This window comes from Rattus norvegicus, chromosome 13 (genome assembly GCF_036323735.1).
Source record: "Rattus norvegicus strain BN/NHsdMcwi chromosome 13, GRCr8, whole genome shotgun sequence".
Classification (NCBI taxonomy): domain Eukaryota; kingdom Metazoa; phylum Chordata; class Mammalia; order Rodentia; family Muridae; genus Rattus; species Rattus norvegicus.
Genome location: NC_086031.1, coordinates 104,132,345 through 104,152,584, shown reverse-complemented (window position 1 = coordinate 104,152,584; position 20,240 = coordinate 104,132,345). Strand labels below are relative to the sequence as shown.

The 20,240-nt window shown below is 47.2% G+C and overlaps 1 long non-coding RNA gene across 2 annotated transcripts in view; it reads right to left on the bottom strand.

The window, feature by feature from the left end:
* Nucleotides 1-16,956, bottom strand: part of LOC134481544 (uncharacterized) — a 47,634-nt gene extending 30,678 nt beyond the window's left edge. For both annotated transcript variants that reach the window (XR_010057141.1, XR_010057142.1), the window contains exons 1-2: nucleotides 16,626-16,956; nucleotides 11,441-11,529 (exon numbers count right to left, since the gene is read on the bottom strand). This is a non-coding gene — a long non-coding RNA (uncharacterized LOC134481544). The remainder of the gene's footprint in view (nucleotides 1-11,440; nucleotides 11,530-16,625) is intronic.
* Nucleotides 16,957-20,240: the final 3,284 nt, after the last annotated feature.

Below are 20,240 nucleotides of genomic sequence, written 5' to 3'. Positions count from 1 at the left end.
ATTTGCTTAGGTTGTAGTTAAGGGGAGACAGTCCATCATGGAGGGGAAGGCAGAGGCCAGACTGTGAGGCTGGGGCAGCTGGTGCCCACCATCAGTAATTAGAGAGAAGGACTCAGCCAGGACAGAGAACCTGAATGGTCCACATTCACTAGCGAGACTCCAGCTCCTAGAGTTTCCATAGCACTCATAAGCACCCCCAGCTGGGGACCACATGGGCATGCGTGAGCCCTGGAGGAACGTCAAGGTGCAACCGACTTTCCTACGCAGATTCTGATTTTGAACGTGGCTCAGCCCCCTCACTGTGGGTCTCGTCTTTCTTTCCCAGACAAGACCTCCTGCTCCCTCTTCAGCACCTCAGTGGACTTGGGGTTTATGTCCTTCTCTCCTAAGTATAGCACCCAGAGCCCACAGGATGGCTCCGGAGGTAAAGAGCCCGACAGCCTGACAGCCTGAGTTTGATCCCCCAAATCCATGTTAGAGAGTAAGGAGAAAGCCAACTCCTCAGAGCTGTCTCCTGAGTTCCACATATGTGTGTTCTAACCCCTTTCACCACACACACACACACACATACACACACACACACACACACACAAACACACACACACTAGTAATAAATAAAATTTTAAACATATCGCCTGGTCAATACATCCTACTGGAGCATTGAGCACTGTGACTAAGGCAGAACTGTCCTCTTAAGCTAAAATGTGAGATACGATAGATATTTCTAACAGTACATTGCTTTTTGTGTGTGTGTGTGGTTCTAAAAAAGATTTTTTCTTTTGTGGCCTTTGCGTTTTTTTGATGTTGAGTATCGTGTACATCACACCTCAAGGTTTTTCTCGCCTACGTTATCTCTAAGCCACACACACTTGCCATATAGTAAGAGCCCGATAAATGTCCCCTGCTGTCCTGAGATGGAAACAATACATTGGATAAGTGTTCTTGTAGCAGCAGCAGGACTTCATAGAGTGTCAGCCCTGGTACGACGTGCCACTGCTTGAGGAGATTTACCCATCTCTCCCTGTGAGGAATAGGAAGCCCTGGTGTTTGAGTTTTTAAAGTTTCATGCAGTACTCGCTAGTTTGCCATTCTAACCCCACCCCCCCCCATCACTCAAGAGCACACCGTTCCTCCCGGAAGATGGGACAAGACACCATCTTGGAAGCAGAGAACAGCCATTTCTAGACAGAGGAAGCTGTTCAAACCTTGATCTTGTATTTCCCAACCTTAAGAACCAGGAAAAGATGATGATCTTTACAAATTGGTCAGTGTTAGATGTTTTCTTATAGTCACACAAATAGACCAACATGGCAATATTTCCCCCTATCTTCCTCAGTTACACATATAACATTTGTCCCAGTCTCAGACATGTGCTTCTACATGGACCAAGAACTGGGTCAAATTTGATCTTCATATCCAAGCACCAGGCTCTACTTTCTGGTGCCCAGCATAACTGTTCCTTTTTCTTTCAGATACAATGTCTTCAGAAAAGCCGTAATCTATTGCTAGCATTGTTTAAGCAGGAAAAGACCAAATTAAACTTATGCTCAACCTGTGGCATGCATATAAGCTTATATACACTCACACACTCAGACACACACACACTCTCACGCTTACTCATACACCCACACATATTCACACACTCAGACATCCTCAGTCATGTATAATCACACACCCATACCACTCACATTCACAGTCTCATACATGCTCATGTGTTCACACTCACATGTATACATGCTTACACACATATATGCTCTCATGCACACTTACATGTGTGTGCGCAACTCACATGTGCTCAGTCTCATGAACACTCACATACATACTCACATACCCTTAAACACACACACTCACATCTATGTACTCACACACACATGCACACACATACGCACAACATTCAAACTCACACACACAGGCGCCTACTCACACTTACTCATATGCACACACTCATACACGCTTACACTCACACAGTCAGATACACTCACTCACATACAGACACACACACTTCTATGACAAACTCTACTTATCCTACCTTGTTTCCATTCTTACGACTTCCTTGTTTAGAGGCAATTTCTGAGCCTGTTTCTGAATGAAGACCTGAAGCCCAAGAGCTCACAGTGTCTCTGTGACATCCCAGGCCCCTGATGGCCCATGACCCCATCTCTGCATCTCCCAAGTCATTGCCCTTTTCTCCTCTCAAGCGTAGTTTTTTCAAGTCTCAGGTAATGAGGCATCTTACCCAGGCTGTCAGCTGTCACACCCACTTCAAAGACAGTCCTGGGCTTGTTTGCACAGCCTTCCCTTTGGCTTTCTTAGGGACTTCTTTTTTTCTTTAAGATTTATTTATTTTATGTATGTGAGTACACTGTTGCTGTTCTCAGACATACCAGAAGAGGGCATCGGATCCCATTACAGATGGTTGTGAGCCACCATGTGGTTGCTGGGAATTGAACTCAGGACCTCTGAAAGAGCAGTCAGTGATCTTAACCACTGAGCCATCTCTCCTCTTAGGGACTTCTTAAGGACTTTGCTGTGTTGTCAGGCCTGGGACTCTGCAGTTTCCCCAACCTAGACTTTAGCTGCTGTTCACCTTGGAAGGACACCTGCTCAGATACACTCTGCTGGTTCTTCTCGTCCCTCTGGTTTCTCGAAGGCCTCAGAGCACGCGTGCTATGGACATCAAACCCACGAGACCTTTGGAAGCTGGAATTGAGGTTTTCTTAGCAGTAAGTTCTTTCTGGATTTACACTCCTTAAAAGAATCTGTTATTTCCTCTTTCAAGCCACAGAAATCAAATGCTTGCTGCTAACCTACGTTAGTGTAATGCTGGCTGAGAATGTAGGAGGCAGAAACCATAGTTCCTCGTCTTAAGGGAACCCAGGGACTCGGATAAGGACAGACTTAACGACTGGACAGTAATCACTACTGGTGACACAGGGAAACTGTCAGCACAAGAGAGGGTCCTCAGGAGAGGGTTAATTATAGCCTGAGGACTCAGGTGGCTAAGCATGGCTGTGTGCTGGATCTAGGAAGATGACTAGACATTCTCCAAGCAAAATCTTAAATGGATAAAGGCCAGAAAGACAGCAGGTACTACCCTTTTGATTCAAACCACTTTCCTACCACTGCCCACAGCTTCTTCTGATACATTTGACGTCCGCCAGCATGGGCTCGCTGACGTGCTCCCCCAGTGAACCGGTCTCACCTCTCTAGTGTGCACTTTTCCTAGGCACTAAAAACAAGTTCAGGAAACAAAACCAGGGTGCCTTCATCCTATCAGCCTGCGTGTCTATGAAGCTACCTAAAAGAAAAGGGGGACAGAGAAGGACAACATAAAGAGTTACAATACAGAGAAAATCAAATACATGGAAAATGGTATAGAGGAGAAAACAGGCCACAAATGCCAGGCCAAGGCAGAAGAATGGCACAGGAAGAGGTCCTTGGGAAGACACCAGTAAACAGAGATGTGTGTTTGGGGGGGATGGGTCATCAAGGTGCCTATGGGGGGAAACCTTCCAGACCTAAAGAGTCAGAAAACAGAGGTTCTGAGCCATAGACGCCCAGGACCTGCATTAGACATCAGGGGTTGGATTGGGCTCAAACCAGATGTTGAGCTCCAGTAGAGTGGCCCATGATGTTGGAGTGAGGCACAGCCAAGGGAGGACTGGATTTGCTTTGAATGACACAGGAATGATGGGAGATGGGTGAGCCAAGAACTACTGCATCCCAAGCTGCATCCCCAGGCTCATTCTGTCTGCAAGTTATACACAGGCTGAGAAGGCAGTGAGCCCACAATAAAGACCCACTGAGACTACTGGGTTGCCAGGGTTACTTACAGAAACTCAGGTGACAGCTACATCTCTTGAAAGCCCAGCCCAGCATGGGTAGTGTCCCACAAAGCTGAGTCCCTGGGCCCCCTCACTCCTGAAAAGTCTCCTGCTCCCTGGTAATCACTTGCCATGTGTTCCTGTTGTCTCAGGTAGTGGCTTCCAGAGCCTTGTGACTTTCTGCGTCTTCTCAGACTTGGAAGTTTGTGAGCTTCCTCCATGTGGCAGCTCTCCCCCCTCCCTCCAGAAGGGAATGCAGCAAGCAGACACAGAAACAGATGCCAGCAATGGAGAAGGAGGAACGTGAAAAATACAGTCTCCTAAGAGCCCCACAAAGGCAGGGCTTCAAGCAGGAGGCATCACCTACATGGCTGAAGAGACAGGAGCACAAAGACTGTGACCACTGAGTTAGGGACACTGGTGTCCTTAGCAACTTTGTGTATAAGCTCATCCCTAGGTTGGTGGATCAGGGAGGCAGGAGAGGTCAAAGAGGGATTTTGACGCTGAATGATTTCCAGCTCTTCAGTTCTGCAATAAAGAAGAGAAATTGAGAAGCCAAAGGGCACTAGGGAGGCCATACCAAGCATTGTTTTAAGATGGGGGATGTTGTGCACCAAAGGGAATGACCCACAAGCAAGGAAGAAATGGACGGGGCTAGGGGTCACTGGGCTGGCGTCCTTGAGCAGCTCTCTCAAGGCTGCCTGTAGTCTGAGTGGCAAAAGCAAAGGTTTTTTTTTTTTTTTTTCTTATCTGGAATCCTGTCCATCAAAGGCAGAGCTCACAGCACAAGGAAGACATGAGAGAGATAGGTTGCAGAGGTTATGAGGCGGTCCCTCCTGGGGGTGTTTAGGGGAGGTGATGCTGACTGGGGAGGGAGATGTGTCATGACTGTGAAGTCCGTACCAGAGATGGGTAATCTACGGAATCTGGTCATGGGTAGCTGTTACCGAGCACAAACTCGAGGGTCACCGTCTGAATTAAGTGCAGGTCTCTCCCCGCAGCTGCCTGGTTTTCTCTAGCCTTGTTCCATTAAGAAGGTGGGGGTGGCCAATGACCAGAGTCAGGTAACTTTACCCAGTGTCAGGATTTCCAGATAAGTCTGATAAGGAAAGATAGGATGAGGGAGACTCTTACACAGGCGGTTACTGTGAGGGTGGACCTTGAAATCTTAAGTAGGAATGAAGAGAAACAAAGACACACATCAGGTGACAGAAGCAACCCCAGGATCCCAGAGCACAAATACTGAGCTGAACTCGACCCCAACAGTCAGAACGAGAAGGGAGCTGAGAAGGCAGGACCAGTTGGTCAGTGAGCGGCTCTCTCCTAAGTGGCCATTATTGCAGGAGCGCGGCTACGGTTTTTACTTATTTGCCTATTCCTGGAAGTCCCTGTTTAAAAAGTTCATGTAACAGGCATCTCTCCGCGAGGGAGCCGTTGTGTTTTCAATTTTGCTGTGGCTTTCAGGGGGCAGCAAAAAGAATGGTGGGGATGTACTATTAGATGAACAGTATCTGGCTGGGTTCAAGTTCAGACTCGCTCTTCCCTCTTGCTTGGTGGGCTCATTTCTTACCCACGGTGAGGCCCCATTTGGCTCGTCTATAAAATGAAGAAAACATTAATTGGCTTGTGGTTATCGGGATAATCAAATGCAATAAGGTAGGTGGATGTGCTTTGCAAACTAAAAGGCCAATTAACAATAACCTGAAATGACCCCCAGGATCATGAATCACGCAGCAGAGGGAGAAGCAGAAGCCACCAAGGCCTCTGAAGGCAGACCTTTCCTCTCTTCCAGACTGTGACTAAGCCGGGTGTCGTGCCTGTAGGACTCCTGCTCTGTCCCCAGCTTTCCAGCTTATCTCCTGCCTTTATTTTGTGTTCAAAAGTCCTCCCCTGGGGAATGAGAAGGGAGGGCAAGAGAAAGCACAGCAAGCAGAGAAGGGGAAGGGGGTCTGAGTGGGAGAAGCATCTTCAAAGCATCCACCATGCACCAAGCCCTTTGCAAAGCACTCTGCTCTCCCTCCACCCAGTGTCAGCCTCGCAGTTTATCGAATAGTTTATAGACTATTGATTGGTTTAATCAAGGGAGTTTAAGTTTGCTTAACTTAACAATGCAAGCAAAAGGTGGGCCATGAGTCTACCTCGCTCGTCCCCGAATCCAAAGCCTAGAGCTTTCCCAGGGTGCACTAAACCATTTCTAGGTCGAAGAAAAGCAAAACAGAAGCCTTTCCGGACGATTTCCTAACTTGGCTCTTATAGTGTTTTTGTAATTCTTACTGTCTCGAAATAAGAGAAACATGCAAATAGAGAAACTAGACATTTCGGAACATCAAAAACATTAAATTTCTCAGAGCAACAGGTTATCGGCCTGAAGTGGGAACATTTAGAGTCTCCCTTAGCGTCTTAGTGGCTGGGGGGTGTCTCTACGAAGAGGTGCATGGCACTGTGAACAGAGGAGAAAGAACAGGGCACTTTTCCAGCCCTGCCAGGCCTGGGAGCTCAGTGTTCGTGGCCACAAGGTCGATTTTGGAATAAGCATCTACCCCAAATTACCATGGCTTAAAGCAGCAATGCTCTGCTCTCTCTCCTGGTTCAGAGAGCTGATTGGATGCAGCCTTTCACCCAGAGCTCACCTGTTGGCTGCTTTCTGAAGGCTGCCACCAACAGGGCTCCCCTCCTGACCAGCATTTGAGCAGGGCTGGGCTTCAGTTAACTGTGACAATGGCAAGGCCCATGGGGCAAGGGCTCCTCACAGTTTGGTGGCAGAGAGATTCCCTATTGTGAGTTTTCCAAGGAGAGGCAGTCATTGTGAGGCCATACCGGAGCTAGCGAGGCATCACTCCTGCTCTTTGACACACAGGGGCAGAGGTGTAAATGCCACTCGCCACTCGCTTTATGAAGGGAAGCAAGTCACTTTCAGAAGAAAGTGGGAAATTGGAGAAACATTGCTTCCATCTTTAGGCAATGAAACGAGACATCGTCCCCAACCTAGGGACATGCTCGGAGCCATTCTGGCCTATGGCAGTGCAGCTCACCTTGAATCTGAGCCAGCCATCCTGTCCTTCCTGCCCATGCCTGCCACCATTCACCTGTGCTGCAAAGCACAGCCTTCCTTTTCATTCGTCCCCACCTGTGCACGCTGACGACGCTTCTGCTGAGGATCCCCTCCCTCCGCCGTTCCCATGGGCTCTCTCTCTTACAGCTCAGGTCCCTGTCCAAGTATCACTTTTCCTGGGACTTCCTGAACATGGCTCTTTTCCACCCTTTACAACCTTTGTGTGCTGGTTTTCCGTCTCCCATCTCCACCCCACCACTAAAACGCCAATGCTGAGAGAAAGACTCTTGTCCAGAACTGTGGGCATCTGTAGCACGTCTGCGCATGCCTGTTGCATCTTGTTCAGTTTTTGTCGAATGAAAAAGAGAAGAAAAGTCGATGGATATCCCGCGAACAGCTCACTGCACTCCCCTGGTGTTAGGATGGTGGTTCTGTACACTTCCCTGAAAACTGCTTTACCCTTAGACACCTTGCACACAACTCTAAAACGACAAAGCTACTTACCTGGGGACTGGGAAGACGGCTCAGTGAGCAAGCAGCTTGTGAGGAGAGCGTGAGGACCCAGAGTTTAGATACCCAGCACCCAGATAAATGTCAGGAGAACCCAGCAAAGCACATGGAAGGCCGAGACAGGATTCCCAAGGCAAAGTGGCTAGCTGAGTCCCAGAACTCCAGGTTCATCAATAGAAGAGTGATTAAGGAAGACACCAACATGAACCTCTGGGTCTCTTCTTGCATGTATAAACATGTACATGAGTACCTGAACACACACATAGTGAGGCATACATGAACATGCATGCACATGTGTACAGCACACACGTATGCACACACACACACACACACACAAATTTACCTAAGTAGTCACTCATATTCTCTAATAATGAGCTTTTAAACTGTACCTCCACGGTAACCTGGAGGGAAAGGGGAAGAAGTAAGGAAGCCAGGAGTCCCATTGGAATTTACATGACGACATCAATGCTCCATGGGTTTTATCTGGAAAACACACCCCTGCTAGAAGTGACTAATTCAGGCATGTCCGACCATTTGACATTGTGACAGACATGGCAGTCTACAAAGTTCACCTTGAGAACTGTGTGAAAATAGAATTTCATAATGTTCAATGTAACAGTTTACAGTCTTGGGTTGGACTCCTTCGTAGCTTTCCTCGGTGACATGTGACCGGTGACAGAATGGTGAACATGAGCAGTCACTCTACTTGGTCCCTTCAGTCCCAGTCTGGAACCTCAGGAAACTCTCAGAGTGTGGCCTGCCATCAGTCAACACCCTGGGCACAGATGGGGATTCAGAGGAACTGAGCTCCCAGCCACATGACCAGGGAATCTGTTCTAAACACCACCTCATGGAACTGTTAGGTAACCCTCAGATTTGAAAATGGTTTACGGGATGAGGGCAATCTTACAAAATATGGAAACCGTCACTCAAATGGAAGACTTTCCCTTAGGAAAACCCCTTGCATTAGAAGTTGGGCGACTTACCTCAACATAGCTAAATGTATACTTCCTTTGCTAGAAGACCTGATGGCCCACACCATATAAATAGTCAAGTGACTGAGCATGCTGTGTGTATATGCACACAGATACACATATGCACGCACATACACATGTACAGAGACATACATGTACACACATGTGCACACACATGCACACGTGCACACATACATATACATATGTACACACATACATAAATACATGCACATACACAGGCACACACACATATATGCATACATACACGTACACACACAGGCACACTCACACACATACACACATGCACACACATACACACATATTCACATACATACACACTCACACATACATACACTCACACATATACACTCTCTCTCTCTCTCTCACACACACACACACAAACACACACACACACACACACACACACACTGTTGTGGCCAGCGTCACATCCAACATACCTTTTCACCCAGCTGAGCACTTCTCAAGCAGGATAAGAAGAGCAGAGCCCTTAAAATTCCAAGCGTAAAATAGCTAATAAGAAGTGTCTTGTTCAACAAAGTAATAAAAAATAAAACAGGGACAGAAAAAGCTGTGAAGTTTTCTTTGTGATCATTGTTTAACACTGTATGTAATTAAATATTAATGAAAGTATGCCACTTTCATTTGGTGAGCAATTTAATTCAATTAAAAATAAATGGGTCTCCTTGGCTCAGTGGGCACACCGATGAACAGAGCAGCACTGCCCTTAACTTAGTTTCCAGTGTGTTTAGACCCAGCCCAGAGCAGCAAGGCTGAAATGCAGACACAGGCTAATGTGCTTAACTCAATAGGAACCCAGAACACACATCGGCCCAACAGTGGAACATTGTACCGTGTGAATTCATGGCACAATTTCATGTAAAGATGTCCTGTTAAGCTTTCCCTCGTGGGACAGAAACATGTAAGTGTCATCAAAGTAAAAATGGCCGTAGTCTCAACAAGTCTACCTGGAAGTTGGTGGGTGACTTACTTATGTATGCGCCCTTGTATACACATGTCCTTGCTGTGTGTCCACACATGCATGTAAGTATACAGGCAAGACAGTAAGTATACACACATATACTTAAGTGTACATAGAAGTATATGAGTATGCATATATGGACATTGACTCATGTGAGTATACACACAGATGTAAGTGCACACAGAACCATGCACATAGACACACAGAAGTTTGTTACTATATACATTGAGCTGAACACTTCAGACTACCATGTACTATGACCCTGATTGCAAACATTTTATACCACTCTGGGAAAATGAACATTTTTCTGTCCCAAAGGTTCACCTGCCTGTCATCATTCAGCACCCAAGAGGCAATTTGGACATACGAAGAGCCCCTGCTTACCATCTGGCTGGCTAAGACTCATTTAAAAATACTAAGATCATTTATTTGGTATAAAAACATACACATGTCTTAAAGAGCTTTGGAAAGACAGGTCAAACCTAAGGGGAGGTGTCTGCAGTCAGAGCTCTAGAGACAGATTCACTGGAGTCGTAAGTTCTGAGAGTTTTAAAGTCTAGGCCGACTAAGACATGAGGGAAGCCTGGGGTCCAGTCCTGACCCCTGGTTGATGGCATGTCCCTAGCAGAGGGAGATGGGACTATGTCCCTAGTTCTGGTTGGGCCCCAGTTTCAAGACCAGCTTCAGAATGATTCTCAGGGACCTTGGAGGTCATGGACCCATGGCCCCCTGTGATCCATGGGCTGTATCACATGTCACCAGCAGAACTGAGGCTGGGGAATGAGCTCTGGCATTCTACAGGCTGTGTCTAATAATAACAATGTTATCAACACTGGGAGGTTAAGCTGGCCTGGAGTGTGTGGCTGGGTACCCAGAGGCCAGTGCCCTGAAAGGAGAGCCACGCTGAGTGAATGGAGAAGACGACGCCAGCCTGGGGACAAAAGCTTGCTGCTAAAATCAGAAGCCCTGCCAACGTTTTACAACCTGGACACATTAATGGGCTGGTTCTCTGGCAGGGATAGGAAGCTGGGTTTGGAAACAATGAATCCTTTTTAGGCACAAGGTCGGTGCCTGAGGGACCTTGAGGCTGAGGCGCCCCCACCCTTCTTCTCACAAGGGAACAGACCACTGAGCTGGGACACCAGCTTTCTGGAGGGGGAAAGTGCCACCTGTTCACAGCACAGGAGACCTGTGTTGAGCACACCACAGCCAGGTCCCAACAAGGCTTGTGGGGGGACTTTCGGTAGATGGAACAGAGTGGGAGCTGAAAGAACCCGGACGTCCCTCCTTTCAGGCCACTTCTCGGTGAGAACGAAAGGAAACCGTGCCAGCTCTACGTGGAGTATCAAACCTTGTCTGAGTAGTATTGTGAGACCTGAGTGGGAAACTGAACCTTTTAACCCTTTAACCTCCTCACCTTCAGAAGGGTAAAGGGAGCCGTGTCCACCACGATAGCCTATGCAGGATTAGCTGAGGTCACACAGGGGGCATACTTAGCATCATGTGAGAAGGTGGCCGGCACTTGGGCCTTTCCACAGCATTGCCTCCAGCTAGAGCTCTCCCAATAAAGGCTGTCCCAACCTTCTGCAGGCCCCTTCCTCGGCTTATTTTGTCAGTAGCACCTAGTGTCCTATGGCATTTTATTTGTGATCATGGGGAGAAGAGAGATTGTATCATCTTCTGCTTAGTCCCTGGGACCTAGGCTCATGCCTCATATATAGTCACGGCCCTGTAGACGCTGAGTAGCAGGTAACACAGTTATCACAGTCTACTTTCTGCTGACAGAGCACCGAAGGCTGGGTAATCTGTAAATGACAGAGATGTACTTGCCCTCTGGTTCAGGGGGCTGGAAAACCCAAAAGCATGGGCAGGTTTCTGGCAAGGGCCAGGGCACTTCTTCATCCCACTGTAGAAGGCAGAAGGGCAAAGACAGTAAACGCTCTGAGCAGGATAGAGCAAACTCACAAATCCACACTAACAGTAGCCACCCTCATGGTGCTGTGAATTCACTCAAGGATGCTGAGCGCCAGGGCCCATCACCTCCCAACACATGCTCGGTGGGTCAGCCACTCATTCATACCACAGCAATGATGACGAAAGGGAGGGTCGGTCATCTGCGAAGAGTCCCCAGTGGACCTCCTGACGTCAATATCTTCAAGCCACGTGTAGCTGTTGAAGAATTCCACAAGAAAGTTAGTTGACTCCTCACCAGACCCCAGAGGAGATTACATCATCAAACCCTCAGGTGGAGAGGTCCTTCCGGGTTGAGCTGTGCAGAACTCCAGCAATGCTGTTTTGGTGATTTGTCACCCACGCTGAGGTGGGATTCACAGCAATGCACCTACCCCAGCCACCCATGTCTCAGTAAATAATGTCCATACACTCATCAGTCACCAAACCGAGAGCGAGAAAAATTGTTTCTTTGGTCTGTTAGTGCCCTATCTATTTGGGCTGAATAGGAACAGATTCCCTGGGGAAAGCCAGGCAGCAGGAGTTCTTGCTACTATACCCTAAGTATCTCCTTGGCTTGGTTACAATGTAACTAATACAAGTGCAGGATGCTCCAGTGAGATTCAATTTAAGATAAAGAAGCAAACGTTGTTTCCTTACTGAAAGAAACGTACATTTTGCAGAAAGCATACTCTATGTGTATGTGTTCCAGAGAGAGAGAGAGAGAGAGAGAGAGAGAGAGAGAGAGAGAGAGAGAGAGAGAGAATGTGCATGTACACATTATGCATGCATGTGGAGGCAAGAGGTTGGTGACAGATATCTTCCTCGATCAGCTCCACATTATTTTTTGAGGCAGGGTCTCTCAGTGAACCTAGAGCTTTCTGGGTTAACTAACCTAACTGGCCAGCAAGCCCAGTAACCCTCCTATCTCCATTTTCCTGGTGCTGAGACACTTGGCTGTTTGCTCAGGTCCTCAGGTCCTCAGTGAGCCACATTTGCAGCCCATGGATGATATACTTGATGTTCTAACATTACCATTGCTTGCCTGACGGCCATTTTTCTGGCTATGTAAGAACCCTTATGCAGAAGCATTCCTGTTTGTGAACAAATCACACGTTAAAAAGGGAAGGTCAGGCCCAGCCACACAGAGTGCCAGTGATGTCTATAACTGATAATTTGGATGGAGGAAGCTTGATTTACATTTACCAGTTGTCAGAGGGTAAATATGCTCACAGTGGCTTCAGGCTGCCCCGGAGACACACCGTAATGAAAGACTGAGGAGAGGCAAGCACAGTGGGCTTTGCCAAGCCAGGATGAGCCTGATTCTACAGACTATGAACCAGAAGGCACAGCCATGCAGACATGGACAACAAACAAATAAAAAAACTGAAGTAAAGCCTTTCACACTACACCATGGGGGATCTCGGTGGCCCTTCCTCTGTGTGTTACCTCCATTTAAGTCTGTGAGAAGGAATCATTGTTTCCTTTGTTTGGTTGGTTTGTTTGCACCAGTGGGGAGCAAGGCCAGAGAGAGTTCAAAAGTCCAGCGGCTCAGCAAACAAGTCAGCCCAAGCTCTTCCTCCAGACCATCCTGCCTCTGTGGTCCCTGCCTCAGGGTGGTTGATGTCGACTTGTCCTGTGATGACTGTTACGAACCTGTAATCCCAGCACTAGGGAAGCAGAGTAGGTAGTTCCCTGGGGATCACTGGCCTGCCAGGCAAGCTTACTCAGTGAGCTCCAGATCAATGAGAGACAGTCTTAAAAAGCAAAGCAAAACAAAACGAAACAAAACAAAAAGCAGTAGACGTGTCTGAAGAACAAACACCTAACATTGCCATTTACCTCAGCATGCACACCCATCCTCATGGGTATACAAGCGCACACACACGCGCGCGCACACACACACACACACACACACACACACACGCAAACGCACCCCAATAATCTCCATCATTTCATTTCTTTCTGGCTACCCAGACTCTTCTTTTCCTACCCCTTGCCTTCTCTTTTGGTCTCCCTGCCTCTTTCTTTCTACCTTTGCCTCTCCTACCCCAACCCTGTTACCCAGAATTCGAGAGTAACAGCCAATCAGAAAGAACCTCCTCCCACCCCCACCCCCACCCCATGAAGTGGAAGCAAGCAGGAAGGCCAGGAGAGAGCGGCGGGGCTGTATGGAGAAGTCAGCAGCTTCCAAGCTACTCCTCTATTCTTTTGGGTTGATCGTGCCCTTCTTTCCTGCCTAGAAAGCATTTTGTCAGCTCTACAAACAGAAGTATTATAAACATAAAGGAAAGCATCATCCTAATTAAGCACTCCCAAATGTAGGTATCCCTGGTTGCGAGGCGAATGGAAGGACTTGGACATCCCAAGGCCCTGTCAGCTGGAGAACAAGAACAGCTCTTGCCTTTGACCTCACCCCCCACACAGTGAGTATTACAGAGCCTAGAGAGGCAGACGTTTCTTAAAGAGATGCCCTGTTTGCTGCAAACTCCAAACACAAACAAGAGCCCTCAGGGCTCATTAGACCTCTTCAGGCAGTTCTTCACTGGGAAAAATTAAATCTTCCAAACACATAAACACTGCCTTGACAAATGGAGTTCCTAGTCATGTTTCAGCCGAGCCAGTTGCTGATAAATGTGCTGGGTAAGGCTCCTCGGGCAAGGTAAGCACAGTTCCTTATCTTGAATTCCCCTTGATTGAGAGAAAGGGAACAATGGGCCACTGGGGGCTGGGGGTGGTGACTGGTGAGGCCAGGCCTGGGGAGGAAATTGGGAAGGACAAAGTTGTGAGGTGGGACTGCAGCTCTTGAAGGACACCCTCTCTGGAGGAAGCCAAGGTGTAACCCCTTCCCTGCCCATTATACCCGGGCCTCCATTAACCTTGAGAATGTCTCAGCCTAGCCCTGCTGGTCACTAGCTAAGCAGATCTCCACACGGGCTCCTTAGAGGAAACACCGAGCACCCTCCCAATGGCTCCCTGCCTGGCCTCTGCATTTCTCAACAGCTTTTGTCTTTTCTGGAAACCACTCCTTTTCTGGGAAGGGTTGGCAGCATCAGGGGCTGACCCTGGCAGGAGATGACCAAGCCAGAGTGAGGTTCTCTCAGAAGGAACAGTGATAACCAGGAGAAAGAGAAGTGGCTTAGGCTACCCCTGGCAGAATCTCCCTGCCTGCGGGAGTCACGTGCTCAATCTATAGCTGTCCTACAGCATGTAGTGGCCACAAGCCACAGGTGACCACTAGGTACAGGAGTGGCAGCTAGCCCACAGGCAGATGTCTTGTAGTCTGAACTACCCTTGGTAATTAAATCATCTTATTAATAACATTGGTGTACTTGCTCTATGATACTCCTTGAATATTATGAAGAAAAAAATCAGATGCCCAACATTACACCTAGGAATAATAGGTGATCAATAAATATTACAATGAATATCGCCTTAACATAGAATAAATCTCACTGTTATGGGGAATTAAAAAGTATGTCACAAAAATTAATTGCACCTGTTTTATCCTGCTCCTTAAGTGTTGCAACCAAAACACTGTATTGCATTTTTTCTCATTTTAATTAGCTTGTTTTTTTCTTAAGTTTTTGAGACGAGGTCTCATGTAGCTTATGATGGCCTTGAACTCTTTATGTAGTTGAAGTCCTGATCCTCCTGACCCCAGCTCCTTGATGGAATTATAGGAATACGGTACCAGGCCCAGGTTATGCTGGAGATCAAACCAAGGGTTTATACAACCTTCCAATTGAGGCATAGCCACAGCTCCAGCTAGAAAACCTTATATCACAAGGCTTGGACTCCTCCCGTTAGACAACCCTCAGCTAACACACAGCAAAACCCAGGTTCCCACAAAAGCCCACATCTAGACTCTGCCTCTTCTCAAAACCCCTCAGTGCCAGAACCAAGGCAGGATAATTGGTGTTTCCCATTCTGCAGCATCCAAGGAAGTCTAGAGTTAAGCTCCGCCCAAGCTGTGCAGTGGAAACCTCAGCTGCAGTGGGAACGCCCACCCAGTTTAGCATCTGTACCCTGACACTTTATAGCAAAAGCAGCCTGCGCTCCTACCCTCTCCCACACATCCTCAGAACACTGACTCTTGCCTTTGGCTTAGAAAGATCCACCAGGAGGAGTCACCAGTGCTGACAGGAACTGAAGGGACCATCACTTATTCAGACCATCACTTGACCCAACCTGAGGGAAGCAGAGCTCGGTTGGTGTAATTCTTTGTTCAATGCGCTAACTTGCATTTGTGTTTATATGGAAATGCGTGCTCGTCCTCAGACCCAAAGTATTGACAATCCCAATGTCAAGCCAGCCACTGTGGATGCCTGAGAGTGGAGCCAGCAACGTTTTATTTTGTACTACGAAAAAAGAAAAATGGCAATTATGACCTTTATTGAGGACTTGTTATATCCAGGTGCCAAACCGAATACCTGTGAACATATTTTCTTCATAAAAATTCCAGAGTAGATTTATTCACTCTACCTTGTAGGGGGGAAAAAAAACAAACCTAAGACTTCACAATATTAAATATTGTGCCCAGTGACACACAGCAGTTAGGCATGGGCTCACATCGGTTGTGAACACGGAACGCTTAGCCTCTTTGATCCAAGTCTTCTTAGGATACACTCTCACTGCCTCCGTCCATGGAGCGGTTCTTCTGCTCTTTTCAGAAAACCTTTGGCAGTTAGCATGGTGGATTAATCCCAGCTCTAAGGAGGCAGAAGTAGGTGGATCTCTGGGAGTTTGAGTCCAGCCTGGTCCAAGTGGCAAGTATGAGTGTGTGTGTGTGTGTGTGTGTGTGTGTGTGTGTGTGTGTGTGTGTGTGTGTTTGTGTGTGTGTGTTTGTGTGTGTGTGTGTGTGTGTGTGAGAGAGAGAGAGAGAGAGAGAGAGAGAGAGAGAGAGAAGGAGGGAAGAGGGAGAGGGAGAGGGGCCAACATGGGGCAAGCACATGCAAGCCATGACACCTGAATGCAGAGGACAGCTCTGCGTGTCAGTCCTCACTACTATGTTCACCCAGTCCCGTGGACTTTGAGCTTCCTGGGCTCACTTGTCTTTGCCCCTCAGCTATGTGCAGTGCCGGGATTAGATATACACCACTTTACTTGGCTTTAAGTGGATTCTGGGGACTCAAACTCAGGGTCTCACAGTTGGACGACAAACATTTTATCCACTGAGCCATCTCCCCTACTCATGAGCTAGTACTCTTAAAGTGCCATCTAGCCTCCCGAATTCAGTGTATTCTTTATGCACCACCCACCTGCCATCAAGTGCTACCAAGTTAGGCGCACTCATTTATTTCTGTTACGCTTACCTGGCCAGGGGTTCCAGGCAGTGAGAATCCAGTGGTGACGTCAGCTGAGAAAGTCCTTTGGCTCTCGTAGTTATTTCGGCATTGACAGATAGGTAACACGTAAATAAATATATGCAATGTCACAGCATCACTAACAGAACCAATAACTGGAGTTCAGTGTTGGCACAGAGCATTAAGAAGTGGGGTGACGGACGGGACTTGTCAAGGGGTTGTATGATTATCCATTGTCCTTTATGCCACGCTCAGCAGAAACTGGATAAGTCATCGCTACTTCTCGAAGTGGTCAGGAAAGATAACAGACAGTATCATTTAAGCAGAGTCCTTTTTAACTTTTAACTTGTGGATTATTTGGGAATTGAGCCCAAGGCCAGAGCGAGACAAGCAACCAATCCTCCGCTGAGCCACACCCCCAGCTCTTCAGCTGGGACCTTGCAAGAAGAGACACTGGAGAAAGAGGTTTCCCTAGTAAAAGGTGTCCTGAGCTGACATGCTACCAGTGTCACCAAGGAAAGCTAAAAGCCCCAGGTGTTTGGAACACAGGGAAGGCAGAGGTTGTAGGAAGAGGTCGGATGGAAGAGTTGACCAGAGTCGCATGGGTCATACAGGTTCTTCAGAGTTTACAAGTCCTGGCTTTTATTCTGAGTGACATAGAAACCCACCAGAAGAGACAGGAGTTCAACCAAAGCGAGTGTCTCTCCAATCACTACTTTGACTATGCCACGATATTCAAATTGAATGTGCTGGGACCTGGGCTAACGTTGAGAGACCAGTTCAAAGGTAAGCAGTAGCCTAGAGAAGGGCTGAGCAGGAAGTCTGGAAGTTTGGTCTGGTTCTTTCTCAGCCCCAAGCTCCCAGAAACAAGACTCAGACTCAAAATGTATTTACAAATACCTTGGCCATATAACTAGGCTCTTCTCTGACTAGATCCTAACTTATTATAGCCCATTTATTCTGACCTACATCCTGCTGCGTGACTGGTCACCTGTGCTCAGGTACCCTGCGTCCCTCTTGTCACATCTTCCCAGGTGAATCTCCCGTGCCTTACACTCTCCCAGAATCCCTTCTGCCTCCTGGATGTCCCACCTCCTATTTCCTCCCTAACCCACAGACCATCAAATTTATTACTGACCGATGCCACATCCATACAGACACAAGATATTTTCTCTACAGGGAAGGGGCAGCGGCATTTAAACTCTGGATTGGGAAGGCCATAGCAACAGGACGTGCTGATGACCCAGATAGGACAGAAAATAAAAGGGGCCCTTCTAAGCTTTTCAGTTTGGGATGACTGGAAAACATGGTTTCTATGAACCAAGATGAGAAAGCTACAAGGAGTTTGTTGTAGAAATCAAAGCAGGTGTAGGGATGTGTTAAGTAGGAGACACCTGTCCAGCACCAAAGTAGACACATCGAGTGGAGTTGGCTAGATGCAGACAAGAGTTCACGCTGAGCTATGAATAAGAAACATGCTTAGATGATAGGTCACAACTGAAAGGGTGACCCTGGATAAAATTATCTTGTCGTTACTTACAACAGGGATAAGGTCTTAGCTAAAAACCTTCACTCTTCCAAACAACAGCTCTCAGAGAAGAGGTAGGAGACCACAAAGGAAAGTGGGAAAGAACAGCTCTCGGGTAAAGAAGTTATCAGAAGAGGAGAACTGGTGTGTGTGTACCAGGGACCATGCCAGGCAAACACTCTGTCACTTGCAGTTTCCCTAGCCCTCAGTTGACTTGTTTCATGAAAACAGAAGTAAAGACTCTCTAGACATTTGGCTCTCCAACCCCACACACAGAGTTTGGGGCCTCCAGTTGATTCTACAGAAACCAGCTGGGATCTCAGGGTAACTCTCTGCTCTCACAGCCCATTCCTTAAATAATTCATCGAGAAATCCTCTGGTGTCCTTGGCTAAATACAGGCCAAACCATGTGGAATGGAGATGTGACTCACTCAACAAAGCCACACTTAGATTTCCCTCAGTCCTCAGTGTTAAGAGAAAACAGGAGGCTTTGACCCCACTGGCAAGAGGACAGTTTCCAGAGCATGAAGGAAACACCAATCATAGACATGTTTCCTTCCTTCAGGAACGGGGAGAGTTGACTCTGGGAAGAATTCAGACAGACAGACAGATAGACAGAGACCTTCAGAGCAAAAGCTACGAAGAAGAACTCAGGCTCTGTAAGATATCATCTTGTATAGCAGTGTTTTTCTCTTTCCAAAGTGCTGGGTGTTGCTTCAGTGGGTAAGGCTGCTTCTCCACACTTCTGAATGGATACTTGAGTGTCCTCTTTACCCTCACTGTTCTAGAAGGTTCTTATTTTCACAAACTGTAGTTCTTCTCAAAGGTCTATGCTAATGTGTGTATGGGATTTCAAAGAGTTTCAGAACTGCCTTGGGCATGGCTGCCCCCAATCTACAAAGTCCATAGAGACTTCTTAAAAAGCAAGGGTGTTGATTTATCCAACTCTCACGGAGCAACTGTCTCTTAGGCATCATTCAAGGTTATAGCAAATACAGCCATAAATAAAAGGGAGGATAGGTCTTCTTCTCATGTGCTTATGCTCTAGTGGGACAATACTGAAACAAAAAAAAACAAAATGAGTGTAGGGAACATGCAGTAAGCAGAGGTGGTGTGCTTTGTGGGGAAGGAACAACCTTGAAGGTAGATTGCCTGGTGTTTATGGGCATGGGAAGAAGACTATCATTTTAAGTCAAGGGATATAGAAAGAATTCACAGAGAAGGTATCATCTGAACCAAAATCAAAAGCAGGGAAGGTGTGGGCTGACAGAAATCTGGAAGAAGAAGCCAGTAGGAGGAAGAAACTCTAAGAACATACATCCTGGCTTAGTCTGTGCCTCGCCTGCTTGAGGTCAGTTTTTCCTGAGTAAAGAATGACAGGGGTTACCTGGAAACTGGCAGTATAAATCATACAGAACCCTGAAGAGATGTGAGCATTTCTCTAGAGAGATGGGTCCCTTGGGCAACTCGAGCCACTGAAGGACATATTCTAACTTGTGCTTCCATACTGTCCCTTGACTGTTACTTGAGTTTGGATGTTAAAAGTGTTTTGTTTGTAACTCTTTAGGTATGCATGCTGGAGGCAAGATCCTTGAGGTATGGTCCAGCTGTTAGGTGAGGTCCAGTGCATGGTACTTGGGCCACTAAAGGCACTGCCTTCTAAAAGGGTTAGTGCCGTCTCTTGGAGGGAGTTGGTTCTCATGAGACTAGGTTATTATACAGCAAGACCAGTTTTCATGAGAGCTCTCCCTGTGTCTACTCAATTCTACTTTGGTCTCCCTACCATGTAACACATCGAAGAGGACAGAGAGGGAGCCACTCAAGTTGAGACTTCTGGCTTTCAGGATGATGAGGAACGTAAACATATATTCTTTACAAGTACCTAGTTTCTGTGGTTTTGCTAAACTGATGGGGAACAACAGTCTAATGCAATTGCTGTGTAAAACAAATAGTATGGGGACAAGAAAGGGGTAGCAATTAGGAGACTATTGGAATAATCCAAGCAGACCACACCAAGAGTCAATGACTCTTGGGGTGGTTGCATCACTGAACAGCATGGGCCCCAGCATGGACAACAACTCAAGAGACTACCAAAG